This window comes from Hyla sarda, chromosome 5 (assembly GCF_029499605.1).
Source record: "Hyla sarda isolate aHylSar1 chromosome 5, aHylSar1.hap1, whole genome shotgun sequence".
In the NCBI taxonomy this organism is placed as follows: Eukaryota; Metazoa; Chordata; class Amphibia; order Anura; family Hylidae; genus Hyla; species Hyla sarda.
In genome coordinates this window covers 247,991,609-248,005,453 of record NC_079193.1, presented here as the reverse complement: position 1 = coordinate 248,005,453, position 13,845 = coordinate 247,991,609, and positions in this window count along the sequence as shown.

Here is a 13,845-nt window from a genome sequence, read left to right as displayed (position 1 = left end):
GTTTCGGCAAATGCCTTTGTCGAGGGGTGGTGTCCATCCAGCAAGGCAGGGCATTAATACAAAAGGCATCCAATAAAAAAGCAGAGATATAGTTATAATTCCCCCTCACCTGAGAGAATAGATGGATCGGCGCGCTCGCCGCATACCTGCCGACCCCTACGACTTCCGGGAGCGGCATCACTGAGCTGGTCAGCTGACCGGATCATGTGATGCGGTCCACAGGGAGTCACGGGGCTCAGAGGATCGGCACACGTGCACTGCAGTTGGCGCACAGCAGTGTGTGTGCACCGATCCTCCGAGCCCCATGACTCCCTGTGGGCCGCATCACATGAGAATTTGGCTGGAATTTGGAAGGAATTGTGGCTCCTTCTCTTCTGAGCATTGTAGTGCGCATGCAGAGCACTTTATGTTCACAAATGGGGTAACAACTTTTGGGGGGCATTTTTTCCTATTACCAATTTATAAATTTGGGGGGAAAATTGCATTTTAGTGAAAAAATTATAATTTCATTTACACATTCAACTTTACCGAAAAGTCGTCAAACACCTGTGGGGTGTTAAGGCTCACTGTACCACTTGTTACTTACCATGACGGGTGTAGTTTCCAAAATAGTATGCAATGTTTTTTTTTTTTTTTTTTTTTGCTGCTATGGCACCATAGGGGCTTCCTTAATGTGACATGCCCCAAAAAACAATTTCAGCAAAATTCAATCTCCAAAATCCCATTGTCGCTCCTTTGCTTCTGAGCCCTCTAGTGCACCCTCAGAGCACTTTATGTTCACATATAGCTATTTCCTTACTCAGGAGAAATTGGGTTACTCATTTTGCGGGGCTTTTTTTCCTTTTACCCCTTGGAGATTTTGAATTTTCTCCTTCAATTTACTGCTATTCCTGTGAAAAACATAAAGGGTTAACAAACTTTCTGAATGTCATTTTGTATACTTTTAGGTGTGCAGTTTTTATAATGGGGTCATTTATGGGGCATTTCTAATATGAAGGCCCCTCAAATCCACATAAAAACTGAACTGGTCTCTGAAAAATTCAGATTTTGAAAATTTTGAGAAAAACTTGGAAAATTGCTGCTGAACATTGAAGCCCTCTGATGTCTTCCAAAAGTAAAAACATGTCAACTTTATGATGCAAACATAAAGTAGACACATTGTAGATTTGAATCAATAAATCATTTATTTGTTATGTCTATTTTCCTTACAAGCAGAGAGCTTCAACATAAGAAAATTAGCAAAATTTTCCATAAAATTTTAGCATTTTTTTACCAAGAAATAATGCAAGTATCGACGAAAATTTACCACTGTGTTAAAGTAGAATATGTCACGAAAAAACATTCTCGGAATCAAATTCAGAAGTACAAGCATCCCAGGGTTATTAATGCTTAAAGTGACAGTGAAAATGTCTGTGACAGAAAAATGCTCTGGTCCTTAAGGTGAAAATGGGCTTTGTCCTTAAGGAGTTAAAAAAACATCAGTCATCAGCCTCAGGATTAACATTTTTGGAAATAGAAAAAGTCATTACCCACAGGCAGGGAGGAAACTACATTAACAAAATGTCAAAGGTGGAAGGAAAATGGATATTCCAACTAAATTCCCTCTGTTTAACTTTCTGGCACCAGTTGATTTGAAAAAAACTGTTTTCCACCGGAGTACCTCTTTAACCCCTTCATGACCTATGATGGTTCTAGTCTGTCATAGTGTTGATATAGGTGTATGGGATGAGTCTCAACGCAATCCTGCTCCATACTTGCTGAGTCCCAGCTGATTTTAGCAGCTGAGGGTCACCCCTAAAATATGCCATGTTTCGATTACCACTGGCACTATTTAACATTTAGATACCACTGTCAAAGTTGAAATCAAAATTGAAATGCATATACATTTCAGGTGGTGCAGTGAGTCGGAGCTCCTTGCCTTGTTGCTATTGGGGACAGGAGAACCAATGTCAAGGCAGCTAAATTACTTACCTGAGCGTCTGTCACTATAAGAGATCATCTATTGATAGAGCCTGTTGTTGGAAGGCTCTATGCATATTTCATAGATCAATACAGTACATAGGTACTTATGGTGCTGTATACAAATCCCCTATGGGGACTAACAAAGTGTGAAAAAATTATAAAGTAGCCCCTTCTATATTAAGTTTTGTCACCTTTTCCCATCACTGGGTACAGAAATGTCTAAAATATAACAAAATATAACAATAATGAATCCACACAGTGAATGGTGTAAACATAAATAAAAACTGTCAAAAAGTCATATCAATACTAAAATGGTACTGATCACAGAGCAAAAAATTTTTACCTCAAACAGCCTGGTATACAGAAAAATCAAAAAAAGAGTACCTCACAAATTATTTTTTTGTTTTTGTTTCGGAGTATATGTTAGGAAAAATGAAAAAAAATTAAGGACATCATTACAAAGTACAAATATTCATATATATGTGTGTGTATGTGCATAGGTATATATATATATATATATATATATATATATATATATACACACACACATACAGTACAGACCAAAAGTTTGGACACACCTACTCAAAGACTTTTCTTTATCTTCATGACTATGAAAATTGTAGATTCACACGGAAGGCATCAAAATTATGAATTAACAACACATGTGGAATTATAGACATAACAAAAAAGTGTGAAACAACTGAAAATATGTCATATTCTAGGTTCTTCAAAGTAGCATCCTTTTGCTTTGATTACTGCTTTGCACACTCTTGACATTCTCTTGATGAGCTTCAAGAGGTAGTCACCTGAAATGGTCTTCCAACAGTCTTGAAGGAGTTCCCAGAGATGCTTAGCACTTGTTGGCCCTTTTGCCTTCATTGGGATCAGGTCTGGTGACTGTGGAGGCCAGGTCATCTTGCGCAGCACCCCATGACTCTCCTTTTTGGTCAAATAGCCCTTACACAGCCTGGAGGTGTGTTTGGGGTCATTGTCCTGTAGAAAAATAAATGATGGTCCAACTAAACGCAAACCGGATGGAATAGCATGCCACTGCAAGATGCTGTGGTAGCCATACTGGTTCAGTATGCCTTCAATTTTGAATAAATCCCCAACAGTGTCACCAGCAAAGTACCCCCACACATCACACCTCCTCCCCCATGCTTCACGGTAGGAACCAGGAATGTAGAGTCCATCCGTTCACCTTTTCTGCATCACACAAAGTGGTTGGAACCAAAGATCTCAAATCAGACCAAAGCACAGATTTCCACTTGTCTAATGTCCATTCCTTGTGTTCTTTAGCCCAAACAAGTCTCTTCTGCTTGTTGCCTGTCCTTAGCAGTGGTTTCCTAGCAGATATTCTACCATTAAGCCCTGATTCACAGTCTCCTCTTAACAGTTGTTCTAGAGATGTGTCTGCTGCTAGAACTCTGTGTGGCATTGACCTGGTCTCTAATCTGAGCTCCTGTTAATCTGCGATTTCTGAGGCTGGTGACTCGGATGAACTTATCCTCCGCAGCAGAGGTGACTCTTGGTCTTCCTTTCCTGGGGCGGTCCGCATGTGAGCCAGTTTCTTTGTAGCTCTTGATGGTTTTTGTGACTGCACTTGGGGACACTTTCCACCTAGAATATGACATATTTTCAGTTGTTTCACCCTATTTTGTTATGTCTATAATTCCACATGTGTTAATTCATAGTTTTGATGCCTTCAGTGTGAATCTACAATTTTCATAGTCATGAAAATAAAGAAAACTCTTTGAATGAGAAGGTGTGTCCAAACTTTTGGTCTGCAATGTATATATTATGGCTGTTAAAAGGCATGGAGGAAAAAAACTAAGCGAAAAATATTAAATTGGAGCAGTCCTGAAGGATTTTAAACAATAAAAGAAATAAAAGAGAACATATTTACCTATCTTTCTCCCTTGCTGCTCCCACCATGGGTCTACTAACTGCCAATGACATTTCGCTCCCAACGCCAATCACAGTGCAGAGTGTAATGTCATCTAAAGCTGGCAGAACAGGAATACAGCAGGGACTGGACAATGTGTCAAAGGAGCAGGGTAAATGCAAGCTCCTTTAGTTTTTTAATGCATAAAAAATGGAAAAGGAAAGCAGTAACCAAACTTTTATATTGGTCCAGAAAACCCTCTTTTATAATGATTTAGATATGCTCATTTTCTATTTGTAGGGAAAAATCTTGCTAAAAATAATTTTGTAACGTATTATCAGCATGACTATATAAAAAGCTGAATTGGGAAACTAACCTAATTTGTTTTTATGGATTTTTTTAAAGAGATTAAAGATATAAATGAGCAAGGCTAAAGGAAAGTATCATCTGTAGATGCATTTAAAAAGATATACAAGATGTAGTTTATTGCTCTGTTTTTAGTATAAACATATGTATGAACAGGACATACATACATATATATATATATATATGGGTGAGTATTTACCTCAGGGCGAGGCCACCACTCCTGGTGTAACGGAGCTTCAGAAGGCCATTAAGCACTCCGCAGGCATTCTGGGTAGAATATGCAAAGCAGCTCATTACATCACCTTTTCAGGTAATGTTCCCTGGTATCAGCCTAGCTTCTGTTAAGGAATATAAAAAGCTGATCGGGATTTTATGCCAAGCCAGACTACTCCCCAAAAGGGAAGTGTGGTAGCCCTTGGGGGGTGTATGGTAGGGATGGTATGAGGTTGGTACATGAGGGTTAATATTAACCTAGTCACTCGTGACGCCAGGGTGAGGGCTGGTATGCTGAATCTATATTCCAGCCTATCGCCGCCCTTCCCAGAAGTGATAGGTGCAATGAAATGACTGAAGGTTCACAAGCAGATTTAACTTGAACTTGAATAACTTTACTGCAGTGATTGCAATATCCAATGTGTAGTAACAGTCTCATATAACAGTTCTTAGGTTGCTTAGCGACTGACAGAAGTTACGGACCGTGCATGAAACTTATAGTCTCTGAATTTAGGGAGTGATGTGCAGATCCGTCTGGATTTAGAGGAATTATTGAGTCCGGTGATACTGCAGAGTGCTTAGGGGATAACACACTCTATAATTTAGATCATTCAGTCGTTGCCGCAATGCTCATGCCTAACTCATTGCGATTACTGCAATATAGGTCTTCTCTCATCAAAAGCCAGGAGAAAGAGAGCGATAAGATGGCCGCCGCTCCCTTATATGGGCAGAGGGCGTGGCGATTTTGATTGGTCAGAACATCTACCATTCACTTTACATGGTATCATGGGATTGCTTACGTCACAGGATCTATATACATTGCAAAACCCAAAATGAGGCTAGAGATACCAAAGTGAGGCCTGGAACACATCACATGACCCGAAGGCCCTGCGACACTATGGAAAAAAGTAATTAACCATTTATATGCAGAAATAATACTATATACATTATTCTATGGATAAATTAAGAATCTATACACTATAATAGAGGCGACTAGGGGCGGACTGACTAACAGATATTCCTAAGTCCTAGGGACTCTGGCTACGGGGACCCATAGATAAATAAGTACCGAATGAAATGCAGTACTGGGACACCACAAACCCCCTTACTAAACATAAGTCAGCCTCGACGTCTGTCCCCTGAGACAGAGGGACTAGGACTAGTATTAGAACAAGATGCTTTAGAACAGAATGATTTATATTTAAGCTAGACATCCTACTTAGACATTTGAATACTATCTAGACATTTGAATGCTATCTAGACACTTGGATGCTATCTAGATACTTGGATGCTATCTAGACACTTAAATGCTATCTAGACACTTAAAGGAGCTATCTATACTTTAGTTTCTAGCTTCCTATATAAGTTTATAAAACGCATACATTTTTTAAGCTTACTAGACATTAGTTCAGCTCTCTATACTGTTAGCTTCAAGCTGACTATACATTTTGTTATCTCACACATTTTATGCCAACAATAAGTTAGTTACCTGTTAGTACACGAAAGGTATACTGGCTAGCCCTAAGCTGGGTCATAGTAAGGGTGGCTGCTAGGGTCTATCGACTACACACTACTTACCCCTAGAGCACTTTCTCAACAACCTAAGAGGTTATTCTAAAAATGAATTGTTTACTTTTGTACTAGCAAGAGCATCTACTGGCCAGGCAGAGCATCTCACACACGCAATTAATAAAGAACAAAAGAAGTGTACCTAACAGTGGCAGGAAGTGGGTATCAATATGCTACAATTCCTTAAGTGTTATTTAAGTGAGATATTTATTTGTTTTTTGTGTATGTACTAGAGAAATTTTGAGATAGTGCATTAAGTGAGTAATGTTGGGTACTATGTGCAAGTACTATTTGAAAGGGAATCCTCCTCATTATTTTTGCTCCGAGATAGGTGCTAGCAGTGGGCGACAGCAATAATACTACCCTCGAGGTGTCCCCTATTGGGTTACTACTAAAAACCTTGGATTCATGATACATTTGTATGTACAAGAATTGGATTCAATTGTAGTATTGAGTGTGCACGTGCAGTACGTTGATATTTTCCATGCACAACTCTAAGCTATTTTTATGTACATAGACATTTGACTATATTTTCTATGTACAGACCTTACTATTTATGTACACAGACACAGGAACATATTTTCTGTGTACAGACCCATATACATTTTTACTATACATTTATAAACACTCCAACATATTTCAGGTGCATTCACCCGATAAGTGCGACATTTTTCATAAGAGTTCTTATGAGGATGGTGGTATATACATAAAGCAGGCGTGTAAGGATCAACAGTCCACCTACACTAGGAGTCCAATTGAGGAAAAAATATACAAAATGGCGTGTAAGGATCAGCAGTCCACTTACACTAGGAGTTCAATGAAAATGAACACGGCCTTAACCACAACTCAGCCGGGTACAGTCCTTGGTGAATCTCCTACAGGCTAGGAGTCTCTTGACTTATTAGTCAGGCACAAGGTGGTTACGTTGCTGAACTTTAAACTGAAACAAACTTAGCACAGCCCTGCTAGGCACTTTTCTTGAACTTGGTTCCTGTAAGACAAAATGGTTAGACAGAGGAAAAACAAACAATGAGACATTACTTTAGAGTCTCTTTCGAAGATGTTCTTCTTTACTCTTGTATTGCCTCTCTTGGTTCCCCTATATCTGCCAACATCAAGGGCAGGATCAGACTTGACATAGCTTTGCCACACCACATTGGTGAGAATGGAGTTGTGGAAGGTAGCTTGAGAAGGTGTTAAAGGCTTACTAGCTGGGATCACAGTGGGACAATAGGGCTTGAGCACCATCTCCAAATTAGGAGCAACCCATGACCCTTTTGTTGGTACCGTAGGAATTGGCAAACTCTCACTGCTCCGAGAAGGCCTTGGTACATCTGTGGGTACCCCAGGGTTAGACAAACTCTCACTGCTCCGAGAGGGTCTAGGTACCGACCGGTGGCCGAAACTTTGGCCTGTTTTCTTCACCCTGTGTAGAACTTTACTCTCTACGGTATGAAGAAGATGAAGAACTTGGTTCTTTACTGTACATAGAGGATGATGCATTTGACTCTTTGCTGTACACAGAAAATGATAAACTTGACTCTTTAGGCTCCTCCTTCTTGGGTACGCTGGTGGAGGCTTCAGGAGCAGACCTTGTCGGCCTCAAGTTGAAGGGATCAGACTCCCAATCCGTTGATGATAAATATTTAAAGGGAAGCTGTGTTGGGGCTGTTGGTCTTGTGACCGCTGCAGCCCATTCTCCACGAAGGCTCTGGACGGGGGTGTACTCCACAATTTCACCCACCTCCAAGGTATTGAACTTTTTATGGAGATATGGCCTTGGCACTGCTCGCCGGTTTACGAGGATGGTCTGCCCAGTGTGGCAGTCAATGAGTGTCCCATAACCTCTGACCTTGTCGAACTTGGCTACAGTTGCTCTTCTCCTTTCTAATGGCTCCTCCCCTTCTCGGGGGTGATCCCATTTGCGAATATACAATGCCTCCATTTCTTTGGTGTTTTCTTTCCACCGTGCTTTCTCTTCAGGGAGCAAGTGTACGTGTTTCGGGGCATAAAGTTCTTTGTGTCGGGCCTTTAACTTTTCCATCAATTCAGCCAGAGTGAGGCTTGGAATGCATCACAATACCCGAAGGCCCTGCAACACCATGGAAACAAGTAATTAACCATTTATATGCAGAAATAATACTATATACATTATTCTATGGATAAATTAGGAATCTATACACTATAATAGAGGCGACTAGGGGCGGACTGACTAACAGATATTACTAAGTCCTAGGGACCCTGGCTACGTGTACCCATAGATAAATAAGTACCAAATGAAATGCGGTACTGGGACACCACAGAAGTTTCTACCCATCTGCAGACAGCTGTTTCATGGTTTTTGCCACTCGTCAGTACAGAGCAGGGTGATCTGGCTTGGCTGGGGTAAGAGGCCTGAGAGCAGCTAAAGGGGGTGAGTATTTACTTCAGGGCGAGGCCACCACTCCTGGTGTAACGGAGCTTCAGAAGGCCATTAAGCACTCTGCGGGCATTCTGGGTAGGGGAATATGCAAAGCAGCTCATTACATCACCTTTTCAGGTAATGTTCCCTGATATCAGCTTAGCTCCTGTTAAGGAATATAAAAAGCTGATCAGGATTTTATGCCAAGCCAGACTACTTCCCAAAAGGGAAGTTTCTACCCATCTGCAGACAGCTGTTTCGTGGTTTATTGAAAGAGCTTTATTGTCCGTTCAGTCATTACAAGTCATATAACAAATTACAATCACACAAAGCATGACAGTTCAATACATAGCAAAGTTTCCCTAAGCTATACATCGCACATCATGCTACTCTAACACTCCGCTCAATCCTGTAATAGAAAAGCACAAGATATCGAATAACAAAACAATACAATCTGTGATCGGGGTAGGGGCGTGGGGGGTATGGGCGACTATGTGGGGGTGGGGAGGGGGCGTATCACAGGGCCAAACTGCTGGGCTGTATCTTCAAGGAGACATGGGAGAAGGAGAGGGGTCTTCACTCCTCTTCTTCCTCATCGACGGCCGGGCTGTCAAAGATGGAATAGTCTCTAAGCAGGCTCTTGATGAACCTGCGGCAGTCCTGGACGGACATGTTCTCCCTTTTGATCACGAGGCGGTTCCTGGCAAGCCACACTGCGTCCTTAAAACAGTTCATAAGGCGCCAGGCCCCCTGGATAGCCTCAACGTTGTGGGTCCCAGGGAACAGACCGTAAAGCACCAAATGGTACGATAGGCAGTTCCTGGGTACAGAGTCTCTGAGTTCATGTTCCAGGGCGTCCAACAGACCCTGTGCAAAAGGGCACTGCCAAAACATGTGCAAAGATGTTTCCTCCACATAGGGGCACCAAGGGCAGTACCGGGTTGTGCACAGGTTGTGGGCATGCATGAACGACCTGAGAGAGAGTCCACCCTTGACGGCCATCCAGGACAAGTCGTTGTGTCCATTGGTAAGCCGCTTTGAGGCCACATTAGTCCAAACTGTCTCTGCAGCGGCTGCAGGGAGTCCCGGAACCAGCTCAGTCAAGTCCTTAGCTCGGATGAGCTTGTAGATTGTCTTCGGCTTCCATAGGTCAGGTTTCAGTCCTTCCAGCTGGTGCTCCCTCACAAACCGGACAACATCCCCATAGAACCAGGGAGCGTTCCAGTTGTAAGGGATGGAGCTGTCCCACTTGTCCCAGCCCAGCTTTCTCCAGAGGGGCATGAGAAACAAGCAAGACATGGACCTGCCCGCTGAGCCAGTCTTTTCAACAAGAGTCCGCTGAATGCTGGCACATGTAAAGGAGGCCCTCAGCAGAGTGGGGATATCGGGTATTCTCTTCCCACTCTTATGGGGATCCTTGTACATCCCAGTCCTCTTGACTCTGTCCATTTTGCCCCAGATGAAGTGAAACACTGTCTGGGTGATGGCCTTGCAAACGGTGGTATGGGGACTCCAGGCCTGTGCGGTATACTGGAGCACAGGCAAAACTTCACTCCGCAGGACGAGTGCTTTGACTTCAATAGAGAGCTTTCTGGAGCTCCACAGTCCGATCTTAGAGTACATCTTTCCTAGTCGGTCTTGCCAAGACTTAAGGGCCGCTCCTTCCTTCGCAAACCAGACTCCAAGTATTTGAATGAAGTCCGGCTTAACAGTAAAGGGGAAGGGGGGCGGAAGAAGCCAGGTGCCATTCCCCGAAGAGCATGGCTTCCGACTTCCCGCAGTTGACTTTTGCCCCCTAAGCTCTGCCAAAGTCCTCGCAGGTCTGGACGAGTGCAGTCACCGAACGCTGGTCAGCGCAGAAGACGGTCACGTCGTCCATGTAGAGCGAGCACTTGACCTCGTAGCGATCTGGTCCTGGTGCGGTGATCCCTCTGATCTCTCCATTCTGCCGGATAGTCTCAGCGAAGAGCTCTATAACACAAACAAAAAGAAGAGGTGAAAGAGGGCAGCCTTGTTTAACCCCTGAAAGGATGGAAAAGGGGTTAGTCTTGCAGCCGTTCACCAACACTGTGCTGTAAATATCAAAATACATGACGTTAACAAAAGAGCAAAACATCTTCCCCAGACCTAGCCTGTGCAAAGCCCTGCCCATGAATGCGTGGGAGACGCGGTCAAACGCCTTCTCCTGATCCAAACTGACCAAGGCGGCGCGGCCACGACGGTCAAGGGCAAGGTTGTAAGCAATCCTGCGACCAGGAATACCGCAGGTCTGGTCCGGATGGACGATTTGCCTGATGACAGACTTCAGCCTGTTGGCCAGTACCTTGGCGAGGATCTTGTAGTCCACGTTCAGGAGTAGTGTTGAGCGGCATAGGCCATATTCGAATTCATGATATTTCACGAATATGTGGATGAATATTCGTCATATATTTGCTAAATTCGAATATTCTTAATATTCGTGTTTTATTTTCGCATGTGCGAAAATTCGCGTATGCGAAAATTAGCATAAACCAAAATTAGCATAAGTAAAAATTAGCAAATGCGAAAATTAGCATATGCAAATTTTAACATTTGCGAAAATGTGCACGCCAGTCTCACACAGTAGTATTAGAGCCTTCTTTACACCACACAAGCTGGAAGCAGAGAGGGGGTCATTGTGATGTGTACTGTGAAAAAAAATAAAAAAATACAATATTCGTAATTACGAATATATAGTGCTATATTTGCGAATATTCGAGAATTCGCGAATATGCGATATTCGTCAATAAAATTTGCATTGTGAATATTTGCGAGCAACACTATTCAGGAGAGAGATGGGCGACAGTTTTTCAGGTCACATCTCTCCCCCTTCCGCTTATACAAGATCGTGATCATCCCTTCCCTCAACGACGGAGGCATTCTGCCCCCCACCACCATCTCCTCGTACACCTCCAACAGGTCTAGACAGATCAGGTCACCCAGCGCTACATAGAGCTCGGCCAGGAGACCGTCACTGCCCGTGGTCCTGCCGGGCTTAAAGGATTTAACAGCAGAGAGCAGCTCCCCCACCGTCAAGGGATCATCCATAGCCGCCGCACCTGTGGGATCAACAACGTTAGTGATACCTGACAGGAACCTCTCGGCGGCTTCGGGGTTGGATGACTTGGGGGCGTAGAGGTTGCCGTAGAAGCCAGAGACGACCCCCACCACCTCCTCCTTGCCCTTCCTCATGTGTCCGGTCTCATCTCGTAGCTCAGTCAGGGGGGTGTGGCCAGCATGGAGCTTCCTGAAAAAGAAAGAGTTACACTTCTCACCCTTCTCCAGGTTCTCCACCTTGGAACGAAATTTGCTTGGATTCCTCCTCAAAGTGCCTTTTCAGGCTCTTTTTGGTCTCCTCCAGCTCCTCCCTGACGTCCCAGCCATACTGGAGCAGGTCCTGCGCTGCAGTTTCCTGAAGTCCCACTTCTTTGCACACTCCTGTTGTCTGCCTTTTGCCTGAAAGAAACAACGGAACTCAACTTTAACATATTCCCACCAATCGCTGATGCAGTTAAACAGACATTTGTCATTACGCCATACAAGGTACGCATCCCTAAGTTCCTCCATGATCTCACTCTGCTCTAACAGAGCAGAATTCAACTTCCAGGAGCCTGGGCCAGGTAAGAATCCATGGCCCAGAGTCCCCTGAAATCGAATGGCCCTGTGGTCAGAGAAGAAGCAGGGGACCATAGAGTACGACACCTTTCTGACTGCTCTCGAAGTGAAGATGAAGTCTATCCGAGAACAAAGCGAGCCATCAGGGCGGCTCCACGTATAGTTTACGGAGCCTTTCCCGATGGACCCAACAACGTCCTGCAAGGATGCCTCTGTCACATCTCAATCAGCAGCTTAGACATCACGTCCAGGTTGGCGGATGTGCCAGAACTGCGCCCATCCACCTCAGTGGGGCAGTTGAAGTCACCACCCAACACTACTGCCCTAGTGAAGGCGAGCTGAGCCCGCAGGGCCTGGAGAACCTCCTGTCGGACATTCTTCTCAGGGGAGGCATACACGTTGATGAGCCGCACTGGCTCACCCGCCCAGGAACTTTTTGCGATGAGAAGTCTGCCACAGACGAGCTCCCGGACGGAATCAAATGCAAAGTTACCTCCCCTGATCAGGATGGCCACCCCCGCAGACCTACTGTCACCCCCACCAGACCAGTAGGAAGGGCCGTGAGACCACCGCCTGGCCAGATGGTTGTAAGACCTAGTGTCACGATGCCGGCTGGCAGGTAGTGGATCCTCTGTGCCAGAGAGGGATTGGCGTGGACCGTGCTAGTGGACCGGTTCTAAGCCACTACTGGTTTTCACCAGAGCCCGCCACAAAGCGGGATGGTCTTGCTGCGGCGGTAGTGACCAGGTCGTATCCACTAGCAACGGCTCACCTCTCTGGCTGCTGAAGATAGGCGCGGTACAAGGGAGTAGGCAAAAGCAAGGTCGGACGTAGCAGAAGGTCGGGGCAGGCAGCAAGGATCGTAGTCAGGGGCAACGGCAGAAGGTCTGGAAACAGAGGCAAGGAACACACAAGGAACGCTTTCACTGGCACTAAGGCAACAAGATCCGGCGAGGGAGTGAAGGGGAAGTGAGGTGATATAGGGAAGTGCACAGGTGTGAACACTAATTGGAACCACTGCGCCAATCAGCGGCGCAGTGGCCCTTTAAATCGCAGAGACCCGGCGCGCGCGCGCCCTAGGGAGCGGGGCCGCGCGCGCCGGGACAGAACAGACGGAGAGCGAGTCAGGTAGGGGAGCCGGGGTGCGCATCGCGAGCGGGCGCTACCCGCATCGCGAATCGCATCCCGGCTGGCAGCGGAATCGCAGCGCCCCGGGTCAGAGGACGTGACCGGAGCGCTGCCGCGGGGAGAGTGAAGCGAGCGCTCCGGGGAGGAGCGGGGACCCGGAGCGCTCGGCGTAACAGTACCCCCCCCCTTGGGTCTCCCCCTCTTCTTAGAACCTGAGAACCTGAGGAGCAGACTTTTGTCTAGGATGTTGTCCTCAGGTTCCCAGGATCTCTCTTCAGGACCACAACCCTCCCAGTCCACTAAAAAAAAATTTCTCCCTCTGACCTTTTTGGCAGCTAAAATTTCTTTGACCGAGAAGATGTCCGAGGAGCCGGAAACAGGAGTGGGAGGAACAGACTTGGGAGAAAAACGGTTGAGGATGAGTGGTTTGAGAAGAGAGACGTGAAAGGCATTAGGGATACGAAGAGAGGGAGGAAGAAGAAGTTTATAAGAGACAGGATTAATTTGACACAAAATTTTGAAAGGACCAAGATAGCGTGGTCCCAACTTGTAGCTAGGGACACGGAAGCGGACATATTTAGCGGAGAGCCATACCTTGTCTCCAGGGGAAAAAACGGGGGGAGCTCTTCTTTTCTTATCCGCGAACTTCTTCATGCGTGATGAAGCCTGTAAGAGAGAATTTTGGGTC